Source organism: Notechis scutatus, chromosome 4 (assembly GCF_049901735.1).
Source record: "Notechis scutatus isolate UNSWTSFEM ecotype Mainland chromosome 4, rNotScu1.2, whole genome shotgun sequence".
Classification (NCBI taxonomy): domain Eukaryota; kingdom Metazoa; phylum Chordata; class Lepidosauria; order Squamata; family Elapidae; genus Notechis; species Notechis scutatus.
The window spans coordinates 138,558,002-138,583,798 of NC_142012.1; the positions used below are offsets into that span (position 1 = coordinate 138,558,002).

The 25,797-nt window shown below is 36.0% G+C and overlaps 1 long non-coding RNA gene across 1 annotated transcript; it reads right to left on the reverse strand.

The window, feature by feature from the left end:
- Positions 1-307: 307 nt before the first annotated feature.
- LOC148130936 (uncharacterized) lies at positions 308-24,212 on the reverse strand. Its single transcript, XR_015749121.1, has 4 exons — positions 24,182-24,212; positions 23,915-23,941; positions 10,520-10,679; positions 308-570 (listed from the first exon to the last, which is right to left on the reverse strand). It is a non-coding gene; the product is annotated as an uncharacterized LOC148130936 (long non-coding RNA).
- Positions 24,213-25,797: the final 1,585 nt, after the last annotated feature.

A 25,797-nucleotide genomic window follows, 5' to 3' on the forward strand; every position in this document is an offset into this window, starting at 1 on the left:
TGACACACACTATGTGTGGGTGAGGTCTAGCAAAACCATCTTAAGCAATAGCATTAAGCAATCCTGGATTTTCTCTCAAACAGCACTGGGCTCTTAATTCTGCTTTTTAAAAAACATTAGTTTTAGTTATTGAGGTAATTGTTCAGCTAATGAGCAATAGATGTCTTTCACAAAACGTTCTTTTAATTGTGGGAATTCCTTGTATAATTAGAATACTGGCCTGCTGTAACGTGGGGAAAATGGCAGAACAAATTATGAGAATCTGAAAACATGAAGTGTTGAAAAAATGAAGTAATGAAAAGTCAAAATAAAGAAATCTAGTAAAGAGACTGGCAGAATAGAAAACAATACCACCCTACTGACAAAGAAAAACAAACTTAAAATTTTCCAAGTACATATAGGTCTCTAAATTTTGTTTGGTGGGATCTGGTAAGCGTAAGGGAGAATTCTAAAAAAAATGTTCCTACCTCCTACTTCCAAACTTTTCCATGCCTGACATTTTACTGCCAGCCAAGCATACTTCTGGTATGAAGATTTGCGCTATGTTTAGGGGAAGGGGAAATTCACCACCTTTGGGGAATGGAAAGAACAAATGAGGTAAGTCACAATGTGTCAGTTTTATTCCTCTTTCACAAGTTATTACAACCCCAGTTCCTCATCTCTTGTTACGTATAATTAACTCAGAGCCTTTTATGAAACACCACCGTCATATTTATTATAAGACCCCAATTTAATGCCATGGCCACAAATATTTCTCAAATGGTGCCTCTCAGCCTCTCTTTCTGATCTGATATTTTAAAAATTAATAGTACTTCTTTTGGGGGTTAAATAATAGTTTCCATGTTGGAATTCAGTGCCAGACCCCAAAAGAATCTTTATTTCTATTCACAGTTCTAGCCCATTTTATAATAGAAAATTAATTAGAATAGAATAATAAAAATTTTATTAACACTTTAAATGTACACTAATCAGTTAAAAAGGAATTTTGTTGCATTCAGCTCTCAAAATATAACTATTATGCACATAACCACATATACACACACACATATGACACAGCTAATTTGGATGTATACATATACATGGTGGGGGAAAAATCCTATGAGTTTACACTACACTGAAAAAAGAAATAAAGGTAAGCAGGGCATAGTATGGCTCATCTCTGGAAATTAGAATATGATGATGGGCTGCAACTTTATAAGTTTACCTTATGGAAAATTGATGTTTTGTAACTGGCAGCCATTTTTTGAATATGCTCAAAAATTCCCAACGTTTATTACATTAAAAAGTTAATAACTATCACTAATGTTAGTTATAATCTTTAGCATCTCTAACATTTCTTTTCAATGGAGTATCATACTTCCTTAGGGACACTTATAATATTTCAATAATTTTTTCATATTTCTTTCATATTCCTCTTCACTTAAATTTTTATAACTCATTAATAATAATTAAAATGTTCCCATCCTTTCCTAATTTCATTCTCTCATCTCTTTATTTCAATTATTTATTAACAAACATTCCATTACATTACAATGAGTATTTTATCTATCATTTTAATCACACTTGTTTCATATTTTCTAAGATCATTTCTATTTCTAATATAACAATACTATTTTATGTACCCTTGCAGAATCCCTCTTTCAATTAAAATGTACCCATTATGTCTTCTACATAGGCTTATACCTTTAATTCTTGTACGTTTTCCCTGTTTCTCTATATTCTATATTCTACAGTATATTCTCTATAACATTAATGATAGAGCTGAATTGGAATAGAATAAGTATTTTATGTATTATGTTATATATACACTTTCTCTTTAAGAACTTAGTGTGTATTTTAAGAATGTACCAAGCAGAATTTGATTGGAAGTTATGTGTTATATTGAATTTTATAATTCTAAAGGCATAAATTGAAGTTTAAATAAGAGTTGAAGGGACAAACATTAAAAGATACAAAGATGTCATACTCCAATAAGTAACTACAGGGAAAAATTTTGTTTAATGAGAAAAGAAAATATGAAATTGAAACAGGACAGACAAAAGTATAAATATAATAATTAGAAAGATATTGAAACTTAGAAAAAGTTATACATAATTGAATTTAGAAAGGAATGAGATAATTAAAAGTAAGGTTGAGAAAACTAAGGGAAGGGAAAAATTACTGAGAAAATGTTAAAATAGTAATAAGATATGGAATAGAACACAAAGATGAATATGAAATTGAGTTTGTGTCTGTAGGGAGAAGTGATAACCCAGGACCGTGCTATTCTCAAAAAAAGATATTTTATTTGTGTTATGTTTTGTGAAAACCCAAATAAAATTTTTACAAAAAAAAAGTTAATAACACTGTTTTGCATTACAAGCCCGTATAAGCTAGGAGAAGAAATAACATGAAATGTTTTTTAGAGCACTGAACAGTAATCAATACTGTTAATTTCCAGATGTGCATCCATAGAAATGTAGATAATAAGCTAAAACAAGTATGAAAATCTCCTATTGTAAGAAGCATTCTATACATAGCTGAATGTATATAAATCAGTCTCATGCCATTTATATACAAAGTCAGTGTAGTTTCATTTGATGTCTGGCAAGGTGGAGGCTAATTTTGTACAAGAATCCAGTAGTTCAAAAAGTTAACTATGTTTTACATTGGACCATAGATGGAATACTTACACAAACAATCATTTCTCCATGCCCATATTTTCTAACATCAAGCTAGTATTGAAGGGCAAAAGGAGATAATGGTTATTTTGCCTCATTTTTTCCTTTCAACTTACTATCAGGGATAAAAAGGAGAATTTTTTTTGACCCAATCATTTACACAGGGATGTTCCAAGGAATTTTTCTTTCTTTCTAGTCCAAACCTACCATGTTATATATTGCTCAAGCCAACCTGAGGCTCTCAAGATTTTGGGACTATAACTTCCAGAATTTTCATGAATGAAAGGCATGATACAAATCAAACAACAGAAAGATTCCCACCCATACTGGCTAATGGATCTGGAAACTACAAACTTAAGGAGGCTGGACTAGATAAATTAAGGAGTGAAATGTACAGCCCACAGCTCCTGGTTTGTAGGATGTCACAGAGCTCGGTACTTTTTCTGCTCCTGTTTAACATTTACATGAAACCATTGGGTGAGTTCATTGTTCACCACAGGATGAGTTATCACCGTTATGTTGATGATGCACACAGTTATCTTTCTCTGTCCTAGGTGAAGAAAGTGATGCTGTGGAGGTTCTTTTGTGGTGCCTGGGGGCTATGGAAGGCTGGATGGGAAACAATAGACTTCAGCTGAACCTTGCTAAGTACAGTAGCTGTGGGTGAGACCTCTGTATCTAAGAGTTTATCATCTTTGAATGAAATTGTATTACCCTAGACACCCTGTGTAAGTTGGAGGAACTCTTGGATTCATGACTTCTGTTTGAGGAGCAGATGGCAGCTATGACTAGGAGAGCCTTTGCTCAACTCCATGTTGTGCATCAGTTAAACCCTTTCCTGGATAGGAAGTCTCTCCAGTCATTCATGCCCTAGTCATTTCCTGTTTGGAATATTGCAACACGTGCTACAGGGAGTATCTTGAAATTTCAACTGGTACACAATGTACCACGAGCTATATGGGTGGCCAAAGAAAGGGACATGTAATACCTCTGCTCTGTGAACTGCATTAAGTACCAGTTTGCTTCTGGGTCCAATTCAAGATGTTGGTTGTGACCTATAAAGCTCTACATGGCATAGTGCGAGGCTACCTATGGAATTGGATTCATCCCATTACATAGGCCCATCCCGCCCAGTCAGACAGACAAGGTATGTTGCAGAGCCTGTGTCAAGTGAAGAATTCTGACTGACTGGATCTAGGAAGAGAGCCTTCTCTGCCATTACCCCTGCCCTATGGGATATTCCTCCCCTCCCCAGAAGTGAGGCAAGTCCCCACTCTCCTGGCTTTCCAAAAAGGACTTAACCATGGCTATGCAGCCTCATGTGGGGAGCCCAAAGGAGCATGGAGCTGTGGGGCTGATTGGTGCCATGAAAGCCTTCCCTTTGCTTCTGTTAATTAATCTTTAACAGGGATTTACTATTCTTGTCTCCTTTAAAAATTTTAATTCTAACATCTTAATTCTAGCATTTTAATATTTTGACATTTATTGTACATTGTCCAGAGTCCCTCTTTGAGGGAAATGGACGGTTCAGAAATGTGAAAAATAAATAAATAAATAAAATTAAGGGTTAATTAATGTGTTAAAAGATTCTGAAGATGCACACAGTCAGAAAAAAAGAATTATTCTAACAGTAAGTTTTCTTCATCTGAAGTAAAAATAAACTATTGCTAACTCTTGCTCTTCCTAGTAAACTATATGTTGCAAGAAAGAAGAGGAAGAATAAATAATAATGAGCAAATTTAATGGCATTGTCTTATGTTATTCTCAACAATGGAAAAGATTGAAATCAGGATCAGTCCTATCAAATCAGGATAGCAAACTTGAATGTCAACATTTTTCTCCTCATTCTATCGGAGAATTTTTGTAAAACCGTTTTGAGAATCTGGAATGTTTTGTGTGCTAAAAGTAGTACTACTTCAGCCCATATTAACTTGCTGTTCCCTAACACAATGTTACATACTGTAGTCCAAGGCTGACAAGGAGATAGTGATGTAAATCACCTTTTTCTTTGCACATATAAGACATACTTAGCCGAAGGAATCAAACCTTGTGCAACTTAGCAAGCTTTGCATTGTAAATCCCTTCACATGTCTATGCTAAGAAATTACTTAGCAAGCTTTGCAGATTGCATTATAGCATTGTAAATCACTCTCACCTTTGAGCCTTTTATCCTACTTGTCCCAATTAAGAGGAGCAGAACAGCATGAGATTCCAGATCAGATGCTTACTGAGGGCAGAGAAAGCAGTGGCAGCCTATTAGAAATGATATCGTTCATAAACATACTGTTAACAAATTCTTCGACTGAGATGTCAGAAACAGTTTAAAAATAGGATCCTGTGACCTCCTGAGGGCTAGGGCAAGACTGATCTCCATGTTGTCAAAGGAGAAGTTGATCTACATTCAGTTTCAGAATAGGAACCAGTTAAAAAGTGAAGCAGGATGGGCAAGGACTAAGGTGTAATGGCTCAGCTATTTGACTGACACCAGAGATATCCAGTTTCTACTCTACTTTCAGCCACAGCAGCTCATGTGGTCACTTTCAGCCTATCTCACAGGATTGTTGTGAAGAAATATAGGAGGATGGAGCACTATGTACATGCCTTGAGTTTCTGAACAAAGATGAGATATAGATAATGTGCACATTTGTGTGCCAGAGAAGAGGCACATCAAGCAATAAGAATAACCAACCTTTCTTTATTCTTCTTAAAGCTACTGCTTCTTCATCATGCCTCAATTCCTTGCTGCTGGGTGAGTGGAGGGTGGCAACAAGGGACCAGGAGGGAGCTGTCAAGACCAGGAGGGAGCTGTCATGGAATCTTCAAAATAGGCACCATATGACTACAGCAATGGCCTGACCACAGCAGCAACTGGAAACAGCTGGAAACAGCCTCAACTTTTCCAAATCTGATTCCTTTGGGAGTCATAGGTCCTGGATTTTGGACACATTCTGTACATTAACCCAGGGGTCCCCAACCCCTGGGCCACAGAGCAGTCCTGGTCCTGGCCTGTTAGGAACTAGCCGTGTAAGTGGCAGATGAGCGAGCGAAGGTTGCACACGAAACCATCCTTCCCTGGTCTGCGGAAATCAATTTTTCTTCCAAAACCAGTCCCTGATATCAGGAAGGTTGGGAACCACTGCTTAACCATTTGAGGTTATCTTGGTTCAAAACTTGTTGCAATACAATCCACTGTTTTATTTGTTTGTTTGCCACGTTTATTTGCCGCCCTCTTGATGTGGGCTACTCTGGGTGTCAAAGTATTGGTAATGACAAGAGTTTCACAATATATAGATCATAGAACCAGTTTGGTCTAGTGTTTAAGGCACCAGGATAGAAACTAGGAGATTGTGAGTTCCAGTCCCACCTTAGGTATGACTTTGGTGGGTGACTTTGAATCAGTCATTCTCAGTCCACTCCACCTCACAAGATTGTTGTTTTGGAGAAAATAGAGCAGGAAGTATTATTAGATATGTTTGCTGTCCTGAGTTGTTTATAAAAGTAATAAACATAGGATTAAAAAATCTTAAAATTTTTAAAAAAAAAATCAATAAAATTGTTTGGGCATTTGTTTGTTTGAATCTATTGTCCCTGAATCCTAAAAGTCTTATTGGCTCCTAACTGGCCATCGGGTGGCAGCACCCCCTTTGTTCCATCCAACAAGTCAGGCATTGTGGAAGAAAGGTGACCTGCTATTTATTTATCACCTAAATCAGGATCAGACCACAATATAATACAAAATGGAAACCCTTTGCTTGGAGCAAACAAAACAAGCAATCTACTCTCCTGAAACAAATGCAGAAAACATGCAAGAAAAAAATCTGAATCTCTTGAGTCAGCTCTTCAAGGCTCATTTCTTATGAACAAGCACTGTAGTGAGAGGAAAAATCATTAAATGCCCTGCAGGTGCTGGAAACCGTAGGCTTCATAACAGGGGTGGGATTCAAATTTTTTAACAACCGGTTCTGTGGGGGTGGCTTAGTTGGTGGGCATGGCTTGGTGGTCATGTTATTGGCTGGGCGTGACCAACATTAAAGCCAACATCTTTAACACATTCTTCGGCTCAGTATTTGTAAACAGCAATGGATCATGCCCAATATTTCCTAGCCGTACCACAGATAACAACAATGATCTAATACATATCGATTTCACAGAAGACAATGTTGAAAAAGCAACGCAACCTCAAACCATCTCTATCTATTGGACCGGATGGAATATGTGCCTACTTCTTAAGAAAGCTATCCACTGCCATAGCCAAACCTCTAAGCATAATCTTTGAAAAATCTTTCAGAACCAGCTCCTTGCCTAACCTATGGTCACAAGCCACAGTCATCCCCATCTTCAAAAAGGGAGACCCAAGCCTAGTTGAAAACTACAGGCCAATCTCCTTATGCTGCGTCACCTGTAAAGTCATGGAATCAATTATTAACCAATCCATCATCCTTCACTTAGAGACAAATAACCTACTCTCCAATAAACAATTTGGTTTCAGGAAAAAACTATCCTGTAATCTGCAACTCTTACACTGCAAAAACATATGGACGACACAACTCGACCAGGGCAAAACAATAGACGCAATCTACATAGACTTCTGTAAAGCCTTTGATTCAGTGGTACACGACAAACTACTCCTAAAAATAAAATCCTATGGTATCTCTGGACAACTGAATAACTGGATAGAAGCATTCCTGTCAAACAGACAACAAATGGTCAAAATCGGGAGCGTCCTATCAAATCCAGTACCTGTCAATAGTGGTGTTCCCCAAGGCAGTGTTCTAGGACCAACTCTCTTCATACTCTACATAAACGACCTCTGTGATCATATTAAGAGCAATTGCGTTCTCTTCGCTGATGATGTAAAGCTGTTCAATACCACAGACAATACTGCTACCCTACAAAAGATCTTGACTATGTATCCGAATGGTCAAACAAATGGCAACTTCAAATCTCAACAAATAAATGCTCTGTCTTACATATTGGCAAAAAAATCAGAAAATAAAATACAAGCTGAATAGTCAAGATCTTGTTGATGACCCAAGCTCTGTAAAGGACCTTGGAATACTCACCTCTAATGATCTAAGTGCTAGAGCACACTGCAACTACATAGCCAAAAAGGCATTAAGAGTTGTTAACCTAATCCTACGTAGCTTTTTCTCTGGTAATATCACACTACTAACCAGAGCATACAAAACATTTGCTAGACCAATACTCGAATACAGTTCATCAGTCTGGAACCCACACTACGTATCTGATATTAGCACAATTGAGAAAGTCCAGAAATATTTCACAAGAAGAGTTCTCCACTCCTCTCTACGCTGTAGAATACCTTATGCCACCAGACTTGAAATTCTAGAACTAGAAAACCTGAATTACGCCGTCTTCGGTCTGACTTAAGCATGGTATACAAAATCATACATTGCAATGTCCTACCTGTCAATGAATACTTCAGCTTCAACCATAACAACACAAGAGCACACAACAGATACAAACTCAAAGTAAACCGCACCAAACTTGATTGCAGGAAATACGACTTCAGCAATAGAGTGGTCAATGTCTGGAATACTCTACCCGACTCTGTAGTTTCTTCCCCAAACCCCAAAAACTTTAACCTTAGACTGTCTACTATTGACCTCACCCCTTTCCTAAGAGGTCTGTAGGGGCGTGCATAAGCGCACCAACGTGCCTACCGTCCCTGTCCTATTGTTTCTCTTATTCTTTTATTTTTCTTATATGTAACCATTTCATGTATTCACAACTATGTATACATTTATACTTATTATCTTGTAAACAATTGGCAAATCAAATAAATAAAATAAAATAAATAAACTCAATATCACTCACATTGAGGCACCATCTCCTTGCCTGGCCTCTCATGACTGTGGAAATGCTGCAACAGTCGTAAGTGTGAAAAACGGTCATAAGCCACTTTTTTCAGTGCCATTGTAACTTTGAATGGTCACTCCACACAAGCAAAGTACCAGCAAAGGAGGGGGGAAAAACTCCAGAGACATTCCTGAGACAGGAAGTCTAGTCCTGCCAAGAATGTAATAAGGGTTAACGCAGAGGCAGTTTATGTAAGCAACACCAGAATGTTTCCTTCCTGCCTTCCTTACAGGATTAGGCCAGTAATTTCTTCTAACAACCGGTTCTCCGAACTGCTTTGAATGTTAACAACCGGTTCTAGCGAATAGGTGCGAACTGATAGAATCCCACCCCTGCTTCATAAGTTCCAGCCAGTATGGCTATCAGAAGGGCATTATAGGAACTGGGATTCAAAGCATCTGCAGGATAACAGGGCAGGGTCCCTGAGCAAGATAAGGCAATGGAATCTAAAACATATGGACCCTGTTCCATATGATAATTTTCATAAGTTAGTGAACCCCAGAAAAGCTCACAAACCTAAGTTTCAATAACTGACCTCATAGCTTTCCAGACAATTTGTGCTCACATTAGTTTAAAACAAGAGAACCTGATAGGAGAAAAATATTTACAGATATATATGAAATGGCTATTGGCTTATTATAGGATAGGGCAGATACATTAACACAGAAGATAAATATTTACCTAATGGACTGTAACACTGCTACAAAAATACAATAATTTACATATCTATTGTTTCTCTGTTATAAGATTGTTTCCACGCCATGTATTTAGTGTTAAAATACCACGATTCATTCATTTACATTTTATAGAAAGTAAGAACAACATTGTTTTTTTGTGACCCTCCTGAATTACAGCTGTAAGATCTGACCTGCAAAAGTCTAGACAATGGCTAGATGTCAGCAAATTTCTGCATTACTTTGCTGCCATTTAGTGGTCATCCAAATTTGGAATCTGAATATTTCTAACGCTTCTCTGACTTGCTTTCTTTTCTGCAAGAAATCTTACATTTTGTATATCCATTCTATTATGTTGTCTATATTATTGTGGCAATAATGTCTGGTTTGTTACATTTTCTTTTAATTCATGTTTTTTCCCCTCAGCAAAGCCGAACAAGAGCAAATGGGAAGCAAGGTACCATTGTCTTCATCTTGCCAAAGAACGAGTGCCAAAACTACATCCTGATAGTGCCTTACCGTCAGCTCTTCTCCAAACTTCATAACATGCTGATAGGATAACAAGAAAAAATATGCATGCATAGGCCTCTGAGAGATTATGTGAGGGCACCAAGCCATTAAAATGGCTTAGCTGTAAGGAGCTCTGGTACCCCTCTTTATAGGTCTGTTGTAATGGTTTTCAAGATAAGGTATGTGACTCACTTTGACATTTAAAAACATTGTGGTTGTTATTACAATGATTATTTTCTAGTTTACAAAGAAAGTAAGAGCTATACTACAGTCCAAAGTACCAGACTGAGAAAGGTTGCTTTTTAATCAAGCAAATATATTAGAGACTTTCAAGTCCTGTCTTAAACTATCTGCAAATCCATTTATTGTTTATAAAAATAGCTTTTAATTATCTATTATCCTCAAGATTTTCCTGCTTGCTTAAAAATAGCAGCTATCCTATTTTTTTCCAAAGAACAATGAAAAATCTAACAGTACTAGAAGGGAAGTATTATTTAACAGGAAATATACTGTGACTGGAAATATTGCAATAAATGTTTAAATAATTCCCATCTTCAGGTCATTCAGGAAAGTATATAGATTCCATTATTTTCATTTCTAAATAACTAACCATTTATAATTAAATAAAAGGGAATATATTTGTATTTCATGCTCAGCCTACTGTGGAAAGGTATGCTGGGAATATTGCATTATTATCAGAACAGTACTGTAAGACTCTCACCATTGATTTTTAATGACTCTATTGCAGGATCATAGCCAAAAAGTACATTATCATAAAACACCATAATTACCTACATTAGCCATTAAGTAAAAAAGAAGAATCCATCAAAGGGTTTTTTTCTCTGAGGCAAATGTTGTGGCTAGTTGTGAATTCTAGTCCCACCTTAGGCATGAAAACCAGCTGGGGTGACCTTGGGCCACCCTTTCTCAATCCAACTCACTTTGTAGGGTTTTGCTGTCAGGAAAATAGAAGGAGAAAGAGTATTAGGTATGTACACAGCCTTGAGTTACTTCTAAAGTAAAAAGGACAGATTAAAAATCGAATAAATAAATAAAAATAATATAGACATTTTTTTTTACTTAAAACTATTTTCAGGTAAATATTTTTACTGCTTTCACCAGCTCTTTCCTGTAAAAACAATTTAGAGTAATTTAAAAATTAGAGCCATGAGTATATGCAGTAAACTTCACAGATGATTGGTGGTTAGTACTGTTCAGTGATATTACCAGTTATATAATAACACATACATATACATGCAGACAGAATGAACAAATCTATATAAACTTTTTTTCACATATGCATAAACTTGCAGATTCATATATAAGCCCAAGTCAGAAGTTTCTTGTACCTCTCACTCTTTCCTCCCTATTCAGAAATCTGAATATCTGATATTGGACAAGATTCAGCATCACCTGTATAAAAAATATTTCACTCCTCTTTTTCTTACGGGGCTTTCAAATTTGGTGCCTGCAATTGGAATCCTCTCCAAAGGAAATTGAGTAAAGGTGTGGAATGCTTCAAACAGTAATTCCTATTACTGGTGGGGAGATGAAGCCTACTGCATTTGTGTGAAGGACTAATTGTGAGTATCCCAATCTCATTCGTAAAAGAGACATCAAGCATTTTCGTGGGCAGGTCTGAGGAGATGAATTTATTTATTTATTTATTTATTTTATTTATTTGATTTGTCAATTGTTTACAAGATAATAAGTACAAGTGTATACATAGTTGTGAATATATGAAATGGGTACATATAAGAAAAAATAAAAGAATAAGAGAAACAATAGGACAGGGACGGTAGGCACGTTGGTGCGCTTATGCACGCCCCCTACAGACCTCTTAGGAAAGGGGTGAGGTCAATAGTAGACAGTCTAAGGTTAAAGTTTTTGGGGTTTGGGGAAGAGACTACAGAGTCGGGTAGAGTATTCCAGACATTGACCACTCTATTGCTGAAGTCGTATTTCCTGCAATCAAGTTTGGTGCGGTTTACTTTGAGTTTGTATCTGTTGTGTGCTCTTGTGTTGTTATGGTTAAAGCTGAAGTATTTATTGACAGGTAGGACATTGCAATGTATGATTTTATATACCATGCTTAAGTCGGACCGAAGACGGCGTAATTCGAGGTTTTCTAGTTTTAGAATTTCGAGTCTGGTGGCGTAAGGTATTCTATATCGGGTAGAAGAGTGGAGAACTCTTCTTGTGAAATACTTCTGGACTTTCTCAATTGTGTTAATATCACATAGACTGATGAACTGTATTCGAGTATTGGTCTAGCAAATGTTTTGTATGCTCTGGTTAGTAGTGAGATATTACCAGAGAAAAAGCAACGTAGGATTAGGTTAACAACTCTTAATGCCTTTTTGGCTATGTAGTTGCAGTGAGCTCTAGCACTTAGATCATTAGAGGTGAGTATTCCCAGGTCCTTTACAGAGCTTGGGTCATCAACAAGATCTTGACTATTCAGCTTGTATTTTATTTTCTGATTTTTTTACCAATATGTAAGACAGAGCATTTATTTGTTGAGATTTGGAGTTGCCATATGTTAGACCATTCAGATACATAGTCTAGATCTTTTGAAGGGTAGTAGTATTGTCTGTGGTATTGAACAGCTTTACATCATCAGCGAAGAGAACGCAATTGCTCTTGATATGATCACAAAGGTCGCTTATGTAGATTATGAAGAGAGTTGGTCCTAGAACACTGCCTTGGGGAACACCACTATTGACAGGTACTGGATTTGATAGGGCGTTTCCAATTTTGACCATTTGTTGTCTGTTTGACAGGAATGCTTCTATCCAGTTATTCAGTTGTCCAGAGATACCATAAGATTTTATTTTTAGGAGTAGTTTGTCGTGGTACCACTGAATCAAAGGCTTTGCAGAAGTCTATGTAGATTGCGCCTATTGCTTTGCCCTGGTCGAGTTGAGTAGTCCATATGTTTTTGCAGTGTAAGAGTTGCAGATTACAGGATAGTTTTTTTCTGAAACCAAATTGTTTATTGGAGAGTAGGTTGTTTGTCTCTAAATGGAGGATGATGGATTGGTTAATAATTGATTCCATGACTTTACAGGTGACGAGCATAAGGAGATTGGTCTGTAATTTTCAACTAGGCTTGGGTCTCCCTTTTTGAAGATGGGAATGACTGTGGCTTGTAACCATAGGTTGGGCAAGGAGCTGGTTCTGAAAGATCTTTCAAAGATTATGCTTAGAGGTTTGGCTATGGCAGCGGATAGTTTTCTTAAGAAGTAGGCACATATTCCATCCGGTCCAATAGATAGAGATGGTTTTAGGTTGCGTAGTGCTTTTTCAACGTTGTTTACTGTAAAATCGATATGTATTAGATCATTATTGTTGTCTGTGGTACGGCTAGGAAACATTGGGCATGATCCATTACTGTTTACAAACACTGAGCCGAAGAATGTGTTAAAGATGTTGGCTTTAATGGTGTCGTCGCTGCAGTCTTTACCATCAGGTCCTATCAAGGGAGGGATGGACCTTGAGTCTTTTAGTTTGTTGTTTACAAAATTGTAAAAAGCACGGGTGGAATTGGTGCTTAGAAGGTTTTCCTCTTGTTTAATGTGGTAATTGGTGCATTCGGTCTTTATCTGGTGGCATAAATTTTTATATCGGTTTTTGAAATTAGCAACGTGACCAGATTTGTTTTTCCTCCAGAGTGATCTCTTTTTGGATTGAAGTTTCCTTATTGATATGGGTAATCTGCTTTTTTGTTTTGTTTTTGGAGTTGTTGTTGGAACATATAGTTTGATGACTCTTTTGACTTCAAGTAAAAATATGTTGTAATGGTCTTCAACAGTATTGTATCCAGTGAATAGAGATTGCCAATCGAGGGATGAGAGATCGTTATCTATAAGATCATAGTTGCCTTTTTGAAGTTACAACTAGGGATGACATCGTTGTGGTGATTTTTGTGTGGACGTATGTTGAGGCAAAAGTCAATCATATTGTGATCACTACTGGAAAAGGGTTCTTTGGTTTGTATTCGGTAAATTAAATTCAAACTATTGCAGAAGATGAGATCGAGGCAGTTGTTCAGTCTAGTGTTGTTGGTTACTAGTTGTTCAAGACCTAGATTTGTAATAGCATTGAAGAAGGTTGTGTGTATGATTTCAGTTGTACAATTATTTAGGGTCCAGTCAATATGAGGTAGATTGAAATCTCCAAGAAAGATAAAAGGGTATGGGCAGGATGTAGCCCATGTTAGTAGTGTATTTAGCTTGTTTACATGTTCGATGTCATAATCAGGTGCTCTGTAACATAGTAAGAATCGAATTGTGATATTTAAGGATAGTTCACAGATGATGGTTTCAGGAAGGGCAAGCTCCTGGGTAACTTGGATATTTTTTAGATGTAAGGATTTTTTATAGAATATAGCAACACCACCTCCTCGACGATTTTCACGATCTGATCGGTAAACATGACAGTATGACTAGAAATCTATTTGATACCTCCAAGAAGTAGCTATTTACATTTTCTACTCTTGCTCAAGCCAGAGCTTGTTGAAGTTAGAGTGGTAGCCAGCAGGAACTTTCTTTACCATCAGAGTTGAAGCAAAAGATCTTCTGGAGCTTCAGATTTTTGAGGAAGAGAAGTTGATTTTGCAAGTGCTTACCCTTCCTGATTCATAAATAGCTACTGCATGATCAGTGGTTGTTCTAAGAGTTCTCTATAAAGTCATTATATCTGATCCTATCTGTGTGCACTTCGGATACAGGTGATAGATCATAATAACAGGGCCTATATTTAAGCAGATTGATATATCATAATATCTCGAATCAAATCTTTATTATGGTCAAAGACCAGCATAAGGTGAGTGGGTACAAGAAATTAAAAGGCATAAAATTACAAATAAAGGCATAAAAATAAAAATAAAGAGCTAAAATAAAGATGAAGATCAAAAAGGAATTTAAAAGAAGGGGTAGGATATGTAAATGAAGAGTAGGATAGGATAGGGGAGGGGAGGGGAGGGAGGAGAAGAGATAACTGAGTTGGAAGGGACCTTGGAGGTCTTCTAGTCCAATCCCCTGCTCAGGTAGGAAACCCTATACCATTTCAGACAAATAGTTGTCCAATCTCTTCTTAAAGACTTCCAGTGTTGGAGCATCCACAACTACTAGAGACAAGTTGTTCCACCGATTAATTGTTCTGTCAGGAAATTTCTTCTTAGTTCTAGGTTGCTTTTCTCCTTGATTAGTTTTCAACTTCTTGTCCTGCGCTCAGGTGCTTTAGAAAATAGCTTGACTCCCTCTTTTTGTGGCAATCTCTGAGATGCTAGGCCTTGTTTTAATTAAACTACACATTCCCAATTCCAGAAATCATCCTTTATATGTTTTAGCCTCCAGTCCACGAACTAAATCTATCATAATAAAGAGCATTCTATAATGACATACTGGGTGCTCCTTAAAAATGGCTATCTTCTGACAAATTTTAAGTGCAGATGCATAGAATCTGGCAACACTGTATGTTGTGTTGGGGTTGGTATCTTGGAGTAGCAAGGAATTGTCCTATGTATGCCATTCCCTCCCATTTATGTTCCCCAACATCTGATATTCAAACAGTAACTGATTCTAGTCCTGGAGCTAACATTTAGTCCCCACGACCAACTGTTAGTATTAAACATCAATTTATTAACATTTTTTTGGAAGCAAACTTATAAAAACTATTTTCAGGTAAATATTTTTACTGCTTTCACCAGCTCTTTCCTGTGAAAACAATTTAGAGTAATTTAAAAATTAGAGCCATGAGTACATGCAGTAAACTTCACAGATGATTGGTGGTTAGTACTGTTCAGTGATATTACCAGTTATATAATAACACATACATATACATGCAGACAGAATGAACAAATCTATATAAACTTTTTTTTCACATATGCATAAACTTGCAGATTCATATATAAGCCCAAGTCAGAAGTTTCTTGTACCTCTCACTCTTTCCTCCCTATTCAGAAATCTGAATATCTGATATTGGACAAGATTCAGCATCACCCGTATAAAAAATATTTCACTCCTCTTTTTCTTACGGGGCTTTCAAATTTGGTGCCTGCAATTGGAATCCTCTCCAAAGGAAATTGAGTAAAGGTGTGGAATGCTTCAAACAGTAATTCCTACTACTGGTGGGGAGATGAAGCCTACTGCATTTGTGTGAAGGGCTAATTGTGAGTATCCCAATCTCATTCGTAAAAGAGACATCAAGCATTTTCATGGGCAGGTCTGAGGAGATGAATTAGAACAGAATTTTTTAAAGGTCAAAGTCAGTATGACTAGAAATCTATTTGATACCTCCAAGAAGTAGCTATTTACATTTTCTACTCTTGCTCAAGCCAGAGCTTGTTGAAGTTAGAGTGGTAGCCAGCAGGAACTTTCTTTACCATCAGAGTTGAAGCAAAAGATCTTCTGGAGCTTCAGATTTTTGAGGAAGAGAAGTTGATTTTGCAAGTGCTTACCCTTCCTGATTCATAAATAGCTACTGCATGATCAGTGGTTGTTCTAAGAGTTCTCTATAAAGTCATTATATCTGATCCTATCTGTGTGCACTTCGGATACAGGTGATAGATCATAATAACAGGGCCTATATTTAAGCAGATTGATATATCATAATATCTCGAATCAAATCTTTATTATGGTCAAAGACCAGCATAAGGTGAGTGGGTACAAGAAATTAAAAGGCATAAAATTACAAATAAAGGCATAAAAATAAAAATAAAGAGCTAAAATAAAGATGAAGATCAAAAAGGAATTTAAAAGAAGGGGTAGGATATGTAAATGAAGAGTAGGATAGGATAGGGGAGGGGAGGGGAGGGAGGAGAAGAGATAACTGAGTTGGAAGGGACCTTGGAGGTCTTCTAGTCCAATCCCCTGCTCAGGTAGGAAACCCTATACCATTTCAGACAAATAGTTGTCCAATCTCTTCTTAAAGACTTCCAGTGTTGGAGCATCCACAACTACTAGAGACAAGTTGTTCCACCGATTAATTGTTCTGTCAGGAAATTTCTTCTTAGTTCTAGGTTGCTTTTCTCCTTGATTAGTTTTCAACTTCTTGTCCTGCGCTCAGGTGCTTTAGAAAATAGCTTGACTCCCTCTTTTTTGTGGCAACCTCTGAGATGCTAGGCCTTGTTTTAATTAAACTACACATTCCCAATTCCAGAAATCATCCTTTATATGTTTTAGCCTCCAGTCCACGAACTAAATCTATCATAATAAAGAGCATTCTATAATGACATACTGGGTGCTCCTTAAAAATGGCTATCTTCTGACAAATTTTAAGTGCAGATGCATAGAATCTGGCAACACTGTATGTTGTGTTGGGGTTGGTATCTTGGAGTAGCAAGGAATTGTCCTATGTATGCCATTCCCTCCCATTTATGTTCCCCAACATCTGATATTCAAACAGTAACTGATTCTAGTCCTGGAGCTAACATTTAGTCCCCACGACCAACTGTTAGTATTATCTTTATTTTACATCAATTTATTAAATCTCTTTTGGAAGCAAACTTATAATGATGAATAAGCTGTTGGTTAAGAAATAACATGTCTTAGCAATTACAATATAGTAGCTTGCCACCTACATATAACATATCTCAACCAAATAGTAGCTAGAATTATGGTCAATCAATACAGTGATATTTATTGCTGCTATTAAAAAGATTGTTCAATAGGAACAAACAAAAGCATCTACTAGAAAAAAGTGTACCAATCTCAGTTTTAAAGTAGATTTGACACTGAGTCATTACACTTTTCACTTTAGGTGAAAGAACACTTTTAGTGTTCTTCTTAAATTGTTTTCTAAAAACCCATTTAGTAAATTAATAAAAGATGAGGAATGACAAAGATGATAGCACCAGAAGAGCCATTAAAATATCCACAGAGGAAAAAAAAATGCTTCCAGAAATCAATTTGCAAAATATTACTAATGTTTGCAAAGATGCTTAGTTTGGAGGCCATTCATTTTGTTTATATACTTGAATATATTCTTGTCTTATGATTTCAAAGATCTGTGCTTCTGAACAGTTTCTTTGTTCTACAATCAGTTAAGATTTACAGAAATACCCATTCAGGTATCCTAGATAGGACAACCATTGCATGGATAATAAATTCAATCCTTTCAGTCATCGTGTAGATGCCATAGAACAAGAGCAGGAGGAAAAACAGTGTATAATGTCCTGTTATCTGAAATGAGAAATACATGAAAACTTATAATTATCCACTGTAATTTACAGCATCTTTAAGAGTCATTCAACTATCATTAAAACACTTTTAATTGCAATTTATGCTCCAAACGATAACCAAGAAGAATTTTACAGGAAATTACATATGAAAATAATTGAATTGGACTATGTTAATATTTGTATGATGGGACATCTCAATGGAATAATTAATGATCAGTTGGACTATAAAATGCAGAAATCAACAAAGAAAGCTAGAAAGATACTACCAAAATCTTTCTTTTGAATAACAGAAGAATTTAATTTAAAAGATGCATGGAGAGAGAGAAATACGGAAAGTAAGCAATACACTTTTTACTCAAACAGGCATGCATTATGGTCTAGAATAGATATGATATGGATGTCAGCAGAATTACTGGCTAACATACGAGAGATTGAAATAGAAACAAGCACTTGGGCAGACCATAATCCAGTGACAGTTATTTGGAAAGGATACAAGAGGAGATCTAGATGGACTTTAAATAATACAATCTTAAAAGAAAAAGACTTTAAACAGAAAATAGAGAAAGAACTCATTTTCTTTTTTAAAGAATATAGAAAAGAGGATACATATTTACAGAATCTCTGGGACACAATGAAGGCCTTCACAAGAGGCTTGATAATAGACTATACAAGGAAAAGAAATATAAAACAGAAAAATACTTTCAAAACATTGGAGGATTATTATAAAAGATTGGAAAAAGATTTACAGAAGTCCTCACAAAAAAGGACATTAAAAATAAAATGGATATAATTAAACATAAAATGGGACTAATGGAAAAAGAGGAACTAGCACAAAAAATTAAAAAAGCTAAACAGAATTACTTTGAAGACGCAAATAAACCAGGCAGATGGCTAGCTTATAAACTGAGAAAGAAAAGAAAATCAAGAAGGATTAGTCAATTAATAAATGAAGAAGGACATGTTTGCTATGGAAATGAGGAGAAGAAAAAAATTATACAAGATTACTATGGCAAATTGTATTTTCAAGAGAATATTTGAGAAGAAAAAGTTAAGCAATATCTACAGAAAGCGAATTTACCTCAGATACCTAAAGATATTGAAACAATGTTAGAAGGGAATATAACAATGATGGAATTAACAGAAGCCTGGGAGAATATCTACAATTAAGATGAATGTATTGCCTAGAATTTTATATTTATTCCAGACAATTCCAATCCGATGAGGGAAAGAGTTTTTTGAAGACTTAAATAGAATTGTGTTGAAATATATTTGGCAGGGTAAAATAGCAAGAATAAAACTAAAACTGTTACAAGATGCAAGAATAAGAGGAGGGTTTGCCCTGCCCAATCCATTTTAAAGGAATGGATTAAGGAACAATAGACTATTGACCTTAGAAGGGCATGACTTGCTGTTGGGATGGCATGCTTTCCTCTGGTATAAGGGAACTAAAACACAGGGGTATTTTAGAAGACATTATATTCAAGAGGCTCTGTTTTTGAATTGGGAGAAGATAAAAAGACAATACTACTTAAAAATTCCACTATGGATATCTACCATTGAAGCTTTTTCTTATCCAATAATATATAAAAAGAAACAGCTAGATATGGTGAGATATTGAATGAAAAGGGTGAACTTAAATCTATGCAAGCGTTGGAAGAACAAGGTGTAAAAATGAACTGGTTTTCATATTTGCAAATACAATCTAGATTTGATAAAGATTCTAAAACAGAAGGTATTTATGATAAGTTGACTGATTTAGACAAAATTTTGATGGGTACTGATGAAAAGGTAATTGGAAAACTTTATGGACATTTATTAGAATTTAAACTGGAGGAGGAACAAGTTAAAGAAATGATGATTGCTTGGGGAAAAATTTTGGATATGGGATTGATTTAGAAAAATGGCAAAAATTGTGGTCTCAAAACTATAAAATGACAGTGTCGACTGCATATAAAGAAAATTTGTATAAGATGTTTGCAGGTGGCATCTACCCCGACGAGACTTGTGAGAATGTTTAAGAATAAATCGGATAAATGTTGGAAATGTCATCAGATACCTCGTTCATATTACCACGTGTGGTGGACATGCTCGGATGCAAACAAATATTGGACTAAAATCTACACGTGGTTGGAAAAAATGATAAAACAACATATAGACTTTAAACCAGAGATCTTTTTATTGGGAATCATACCGGAAATATACAACAAAGAGCTGAAATATTTGATTGAAAATGTTTTAACAATGGCTAGAATTGTATTTGCTAAGAATTGGAAAAATGATAAAATACCTATGCAGGAGGAAGTTATTAAGAAAATTATGGACTGTGCTGAAATGAGTAAATTGACATTTGAAATCAGAGAACAAGAAGATAAACAATTTTATATGATATGGGATTTGTTTTATCAATGGTTGGATAAAAAGACATGATAATGTAACAGAATAGATAATTTTGTTATAGAAGTTTAATAGATTGATATAAAATATAATGTAGACATATATAACCATTGGATGAAAGCACAATATAAATTTTAAAATAAAATTTGGGATATCTCATATAAAATGATGGAATAAATAGTTTAGTCATGGATGATTAATAATTGATAAATATATAAGTATATGTTAGTTTGACAATGTGAAATTTATATAAACTGTGAGTAACGACTGAAAGGATTGCACAAAAGATTCGTAACCAACTGACACACTGTATGTATATAAAATGGAAGGTGGTTTTATGTTTTTATGTATTGTTTGTATATGTTTGTCTTAAAAAATAAAAACTTTTTTTAAAAAAAGAGTCATCCAACTATAATTGTGCCAAAATAACAGTATGGGGTAGTGTTATTTCATTTAAATGAGACTTCATAAAGAAACTATGTCACTTATCAGATAATGACCTCTTCCTTTTTCCCTTTCTCTCTCTTCCTTCCTCCCTCCTGGTGCTGATTTAATTCATTTGGCTTTCTGTAATACTTACTGTAGTTTCTGGAACTCCACTCTCCCAGAAAATGTACTTATCCCGTGAGCCAGCTCTAGATCTATCTGCAGAAAGAATCTAACTAAGAAAGAACCCTACAGTCAGGCAGGCACCAGATAACTAAATAAGAGACATTTGTTGGTATCTAATCAAAAACATCCAGGGAATAGTTATCTTTGCCACCCCTATTTTTAAACTCAGATGGATGGAGATATTTGAAAGATAATATTCTGAAGTGCAGATTGAAAATATACTGTAGTAAAATAGTGGTCATCACTAATATCTTACTACTTTCTTTCCATTAAATGACACAGCAATTTACTTGTCTTTCTTCCATTTATACTGTTCCTTTTGACTTCATAAAATAAACTTTTTCTTTTACATTTCATAGATGCTGCTACTGAAATACTTATTCATGTTTGTGAAAAAGCATCAGGAATTTTTGCTGTGCAACATTCAGAGATAGCTGAATCTTTCTTCATAAGTATTCTTTCCACTAACCTGCAGTTAGCTGACTTAGAAAACTTGAAATAAATCAGCATCCATATTAACCTGATTAACTAAATCAATATAGGTAGTCCTCAACTTACAAACACAATTGAGCTAAAAATTTCTGTTGTTGAGATATTTGTGAAGGGAGTTTTGCCCCATTTTACGACCTTTCTTGCCACAGTTGTTAAGTGAATCATTGCAGTTGCTAAGTTAGTAACCTGGTTATTAAGTGAATCTGGCTTTCCCATTGACTTTGCTTGCCAAATGGTTGCAAAAGGTGACCAGATGACCTTGGGACACAGCAATGGTCATAAGTATGAACCAATTAGCAAACATCTGGATTCTGATCACACAATCATGGGGATGCTACAAAAGTTGTAACTGTGAAAAATGGTCATAAGTCACTTTTTTCAGTGCTGTTTTAATTTTGAATGGTCACTGAATGAACTTATGTAAGTCACAGACTACCTGTATCCTGATACAATTATTATATGCTGCTTTGCTTTTACACATTTACACATTTGCACTTGCTTAGGCAAATATCCAAATACCGATGATGCTTGCTAATAAGCTTCTCTGCAGTCATATGATCAACATTTGTGATCTTCTTTGCTGGCTTCCTACACCCAAGGCAATGGAGAAGCCAGTAGAAGGTCACAGAAGATGATTACATGAAATCCTCCTTTCACAACTGGAGGTGATGCAATGGCAACTGGAAATACTAATGCTAAGCAGCATGGTCACATGACATTGTGCTTTACAACCACATCACTTAGTGACAAATTACAATCCCAATTACCATTGTGTAGCACAGGGGTCCCCAACCACCGGTCCACGGACCGGTACCGGTCCGTGGAACAAGTCCTACCGGGCCGCTGGTATGCTGGGCGCCGCCATCTTTTTTTGATGAAAAAGTGCTTCCGGTGAGCTTTTCCGGGTAGAAAGCTCACCAGAAGCACTTTTCATCAAAAAGATGGTGGCGCAGCGCCCGGTGAGCTTTTCCGGTAGAAAGCTCACCAGAAAGCGCTGGCGCCGCCATCTTTTTGATGAAAAAGTGCTTCCGGTGAGGTCACGGCGCCCAGCTAATGCTGGTACCGGGCGCGCCATAAAAAAGGCGGCGCCCAGCTAATGCTGGTACCGGGCCGCGCCATAAAAAAGGTTGGGGATACCGGGCCGCGGCATAAGAAAGGTTGGGGATCACTGGTGTAGCAAATATACTGTACTATGTGGGTAGATTGTGATGAACATCTTATAGTAGAGTTAAATTGAAAAAAATCTGATCACATCAATAGCATAATTTATCTTTCTTTTGAAGCCATACAAAGCTATCTCCATCAATTAAGTCCTTATTAGGAATCAATGCATTCAGGTTCTATTAATAGTCCCTTATGATTCATAAGTGTTCATTAGAGCCACTAGATCATGTTGTTAAAAACTCAGTCCTATTAAACTAACAAGCCCAATAAGTTACGTTTTCATAACATAAACAAGTTTGCTCCAAACTGAGTTTTACAGGAATGTTGTAAAAGAGTAGGTTGATTTATAAGCATGATAGTCTTATTATTTATAAAAGTATTTAAAAATTATAGCTTTTTGGAAATGTATTTCTCCATCACCACAACTTCAATTTATAAAGTATACTTTAGTATACTTAGTATACTATAAGTTGTATGAAGTATACAACTTTTAAAGTATACCACACAAACAGTTGCTTAAAATGCAGAATTGTGCTGGTTTATAACTGTAATAAGGTTTATATATCTAGTCAGCATTCCTCCATCCATCCATCCATCCGTCCGTCCATCCTTCCCTCCGTCTGTCCCTCCGTCCGTCCATCCAAAAGCAGTGGGGCTTTTGTGGAAAGTCACAATTTACAACCATAAATATAAATGAAATAACTATTTTAGAACAGAATTGCTATCATTCTTAACTGAGCTTTTGAATCAATTTTCCCCTGTTGGTTGCTTGGTTTTCTCACCATTGTTCTGATGTCAGGACAGGACCTCGCCTTGGTGCGTAGGGAGTATTTACGGGAATGTATACAATGATTCCATTTTGCTGGGCACTACTCATCTGATTCAGTGGCAGCCAGCCAGATCTTTTCTTTTACAATGACACAGAGGTTTTCATCTTTGCTTTAGAGTGGGAAGACTTTCACATTGTTGTGGATAGTTTGTAGAAGCATGTGTCTTGTAACTTGTGCTACTTTTTATATGCAACAGAAAATGATTTTTCATGATTCTCTAACCCTTCTTATAATTGCTTTTGCTGTTATATTGTTTTGCTCCTTTCTTAGAAGAGGACAAAGATAAATACTGACATCAGAAGTTTAAATATTAAAATCAACTTCATGCATTACAAAATTTCTAAATGTAAAACGTTTCTCTGAAGGAAACCGCTACCATTAATGTGTGTTTCATAATAACTCCATTTATGCATAGCTTGTTTTGCATGAATAAATAACAAATGTTATAATTTACATATAATATCTACATGTGAGTCATATGCTATTGCAATATAAAAATATTATACAACTTACCTGTAAGTCTTTTTGCAGAATTCAAAACTGCTAAGAATCAATAGCAATTGGAAAACATTGTTAGAAAAAAAATAACTTGACAGGAACATCCTATTATAAATTGCAGTACACATCTTCCTCTAATGCTGTTTCTTTGGCCTCGCTGTTTATATTATTATTTTCATCACTTATTAACCTTTGACCATTCTATTTATTCACAGAGTTCACAGATTATGAGAAGTCCGTGGAATATGTTAACAAATAAGTTCTACAATACTTGTGTCTTACTAAGGACTTTTCCACAATGCACTCTTCAGCTACTTCCCTTCCCATGTATAAACTGGCTGGAAATAAAGCCAGTTGTAAGAAATCTGTTTCTGGATTTCAACACTTTCTTTTGTTTTGATCATGGCGATGGCTTGGTGTTTAGGCTTGGTTTTCCATATCCTTTTCCCTTTCTGGAAGGAGGGAGAAAGAAAGGAAAGCAATTACTTCAGCTAGAACAGGAAAGGAGCAGAATTCTTATCATTTTCAACTGGTACACAATAAAAAACCAAGCCTGGCCAATTATCCCATTGTTCTAACAGTGAATTTGTAAAACAAACAAATAAAATACGCAGTTGTTTGACATTCCATTGGTAAACTTTGTAAAAAAAAAAACCTGAAAAGATTGTTTTTGATGTGGAGCAAGAAATTATAGGTGGAAGGTGGTGGAGGACCAGGTCATGCATTGGTATCCTTGAGAAATGATGTGTAGGGTGTGCTTGTGCAGAAATCAACTGGGAGTGTAGACCCGCCCTGAAGCTCTGATTAGAAGTTACACTGTGCTGGAATGTGTGAGAAAGAAGAGGAGGAAGAAGGTTGACCAGAGATTTCCCTAAAGCTTGGGAAAATACCTGTCATGGGTTGATCCAGCTGAATCTATAAAGAGGTTTAAGATCTTTTTGACAGGTGATGGCTAAATTTTATAGCATCTATAAATATAGTTTGGCTAAGATGTTGAGATCTTTTAAAACCAGTGTTCCATTTTTGTAATAACAACGTTCATAATTATGTGATGTGCAACATAACAACATATATTTGTATATTTTGGTTGTATAATTGGTTAAAATGTGCACTCTTTCTAGCAAGGAGAACAAGGGATTTTGCAAGAAGAGCTCCTTGCCAAGAATTGGGGGATGTAAAGACCACCTTCTATTTTTAACTCATGCTTTAACCCCTGGATGCATGTGTCCTGCATTTCCTAAGCTAGCATTTAAGTCTGCCTGTTGCCTGGATCTGTAAATCTATGTTCCCTTCAGACCATTGATTTGTTACAAAAGAAAAGCCCATTCATGTCTTCTCAGAAGCAACTCTATGGAATATAGTAAGCCCTATATCCTGGGAAGTGACCTGCACATTTATTCTTTTAGTTTCAGTAAAATGTAAATGTTCTATATGACAGTAGCAGCAAGAAAATGCTAAGAAGGATTTAATTAGGATATATTTAGGCCTTAATATTTCTCCTACTGAACGTTTCATAAGAAAAGGTATGAAGGCTATGCAGGGGTGGGATTCAAATTTCTTAACAACTGGCTCTGTGATCTTGGTGATCATGAGATGGGTGGGCGTGGTTTGCTGACTGGGCATGGTTTGGTGGTCATGTGACTGGGTGGGCATGGCTTGTATATAAATATTATATTAAATATTGATTTTTTATAAAAGAGAGCAACTTTTACCCAAAAGCAGTCAGTCAGATTGAGTTGTGCACAGAATCACAAATTCACTTAGAGATTTATCTTTCTGCAATCGGCTATCTGAGTCTGTCACATAAAATTTGCTTGCAAGCAAACTCACAAAATTAACTCACAACACACCATGTATGTAAATATTGATTTTTTTATTTAAAAAAGAGCAACTTTTAC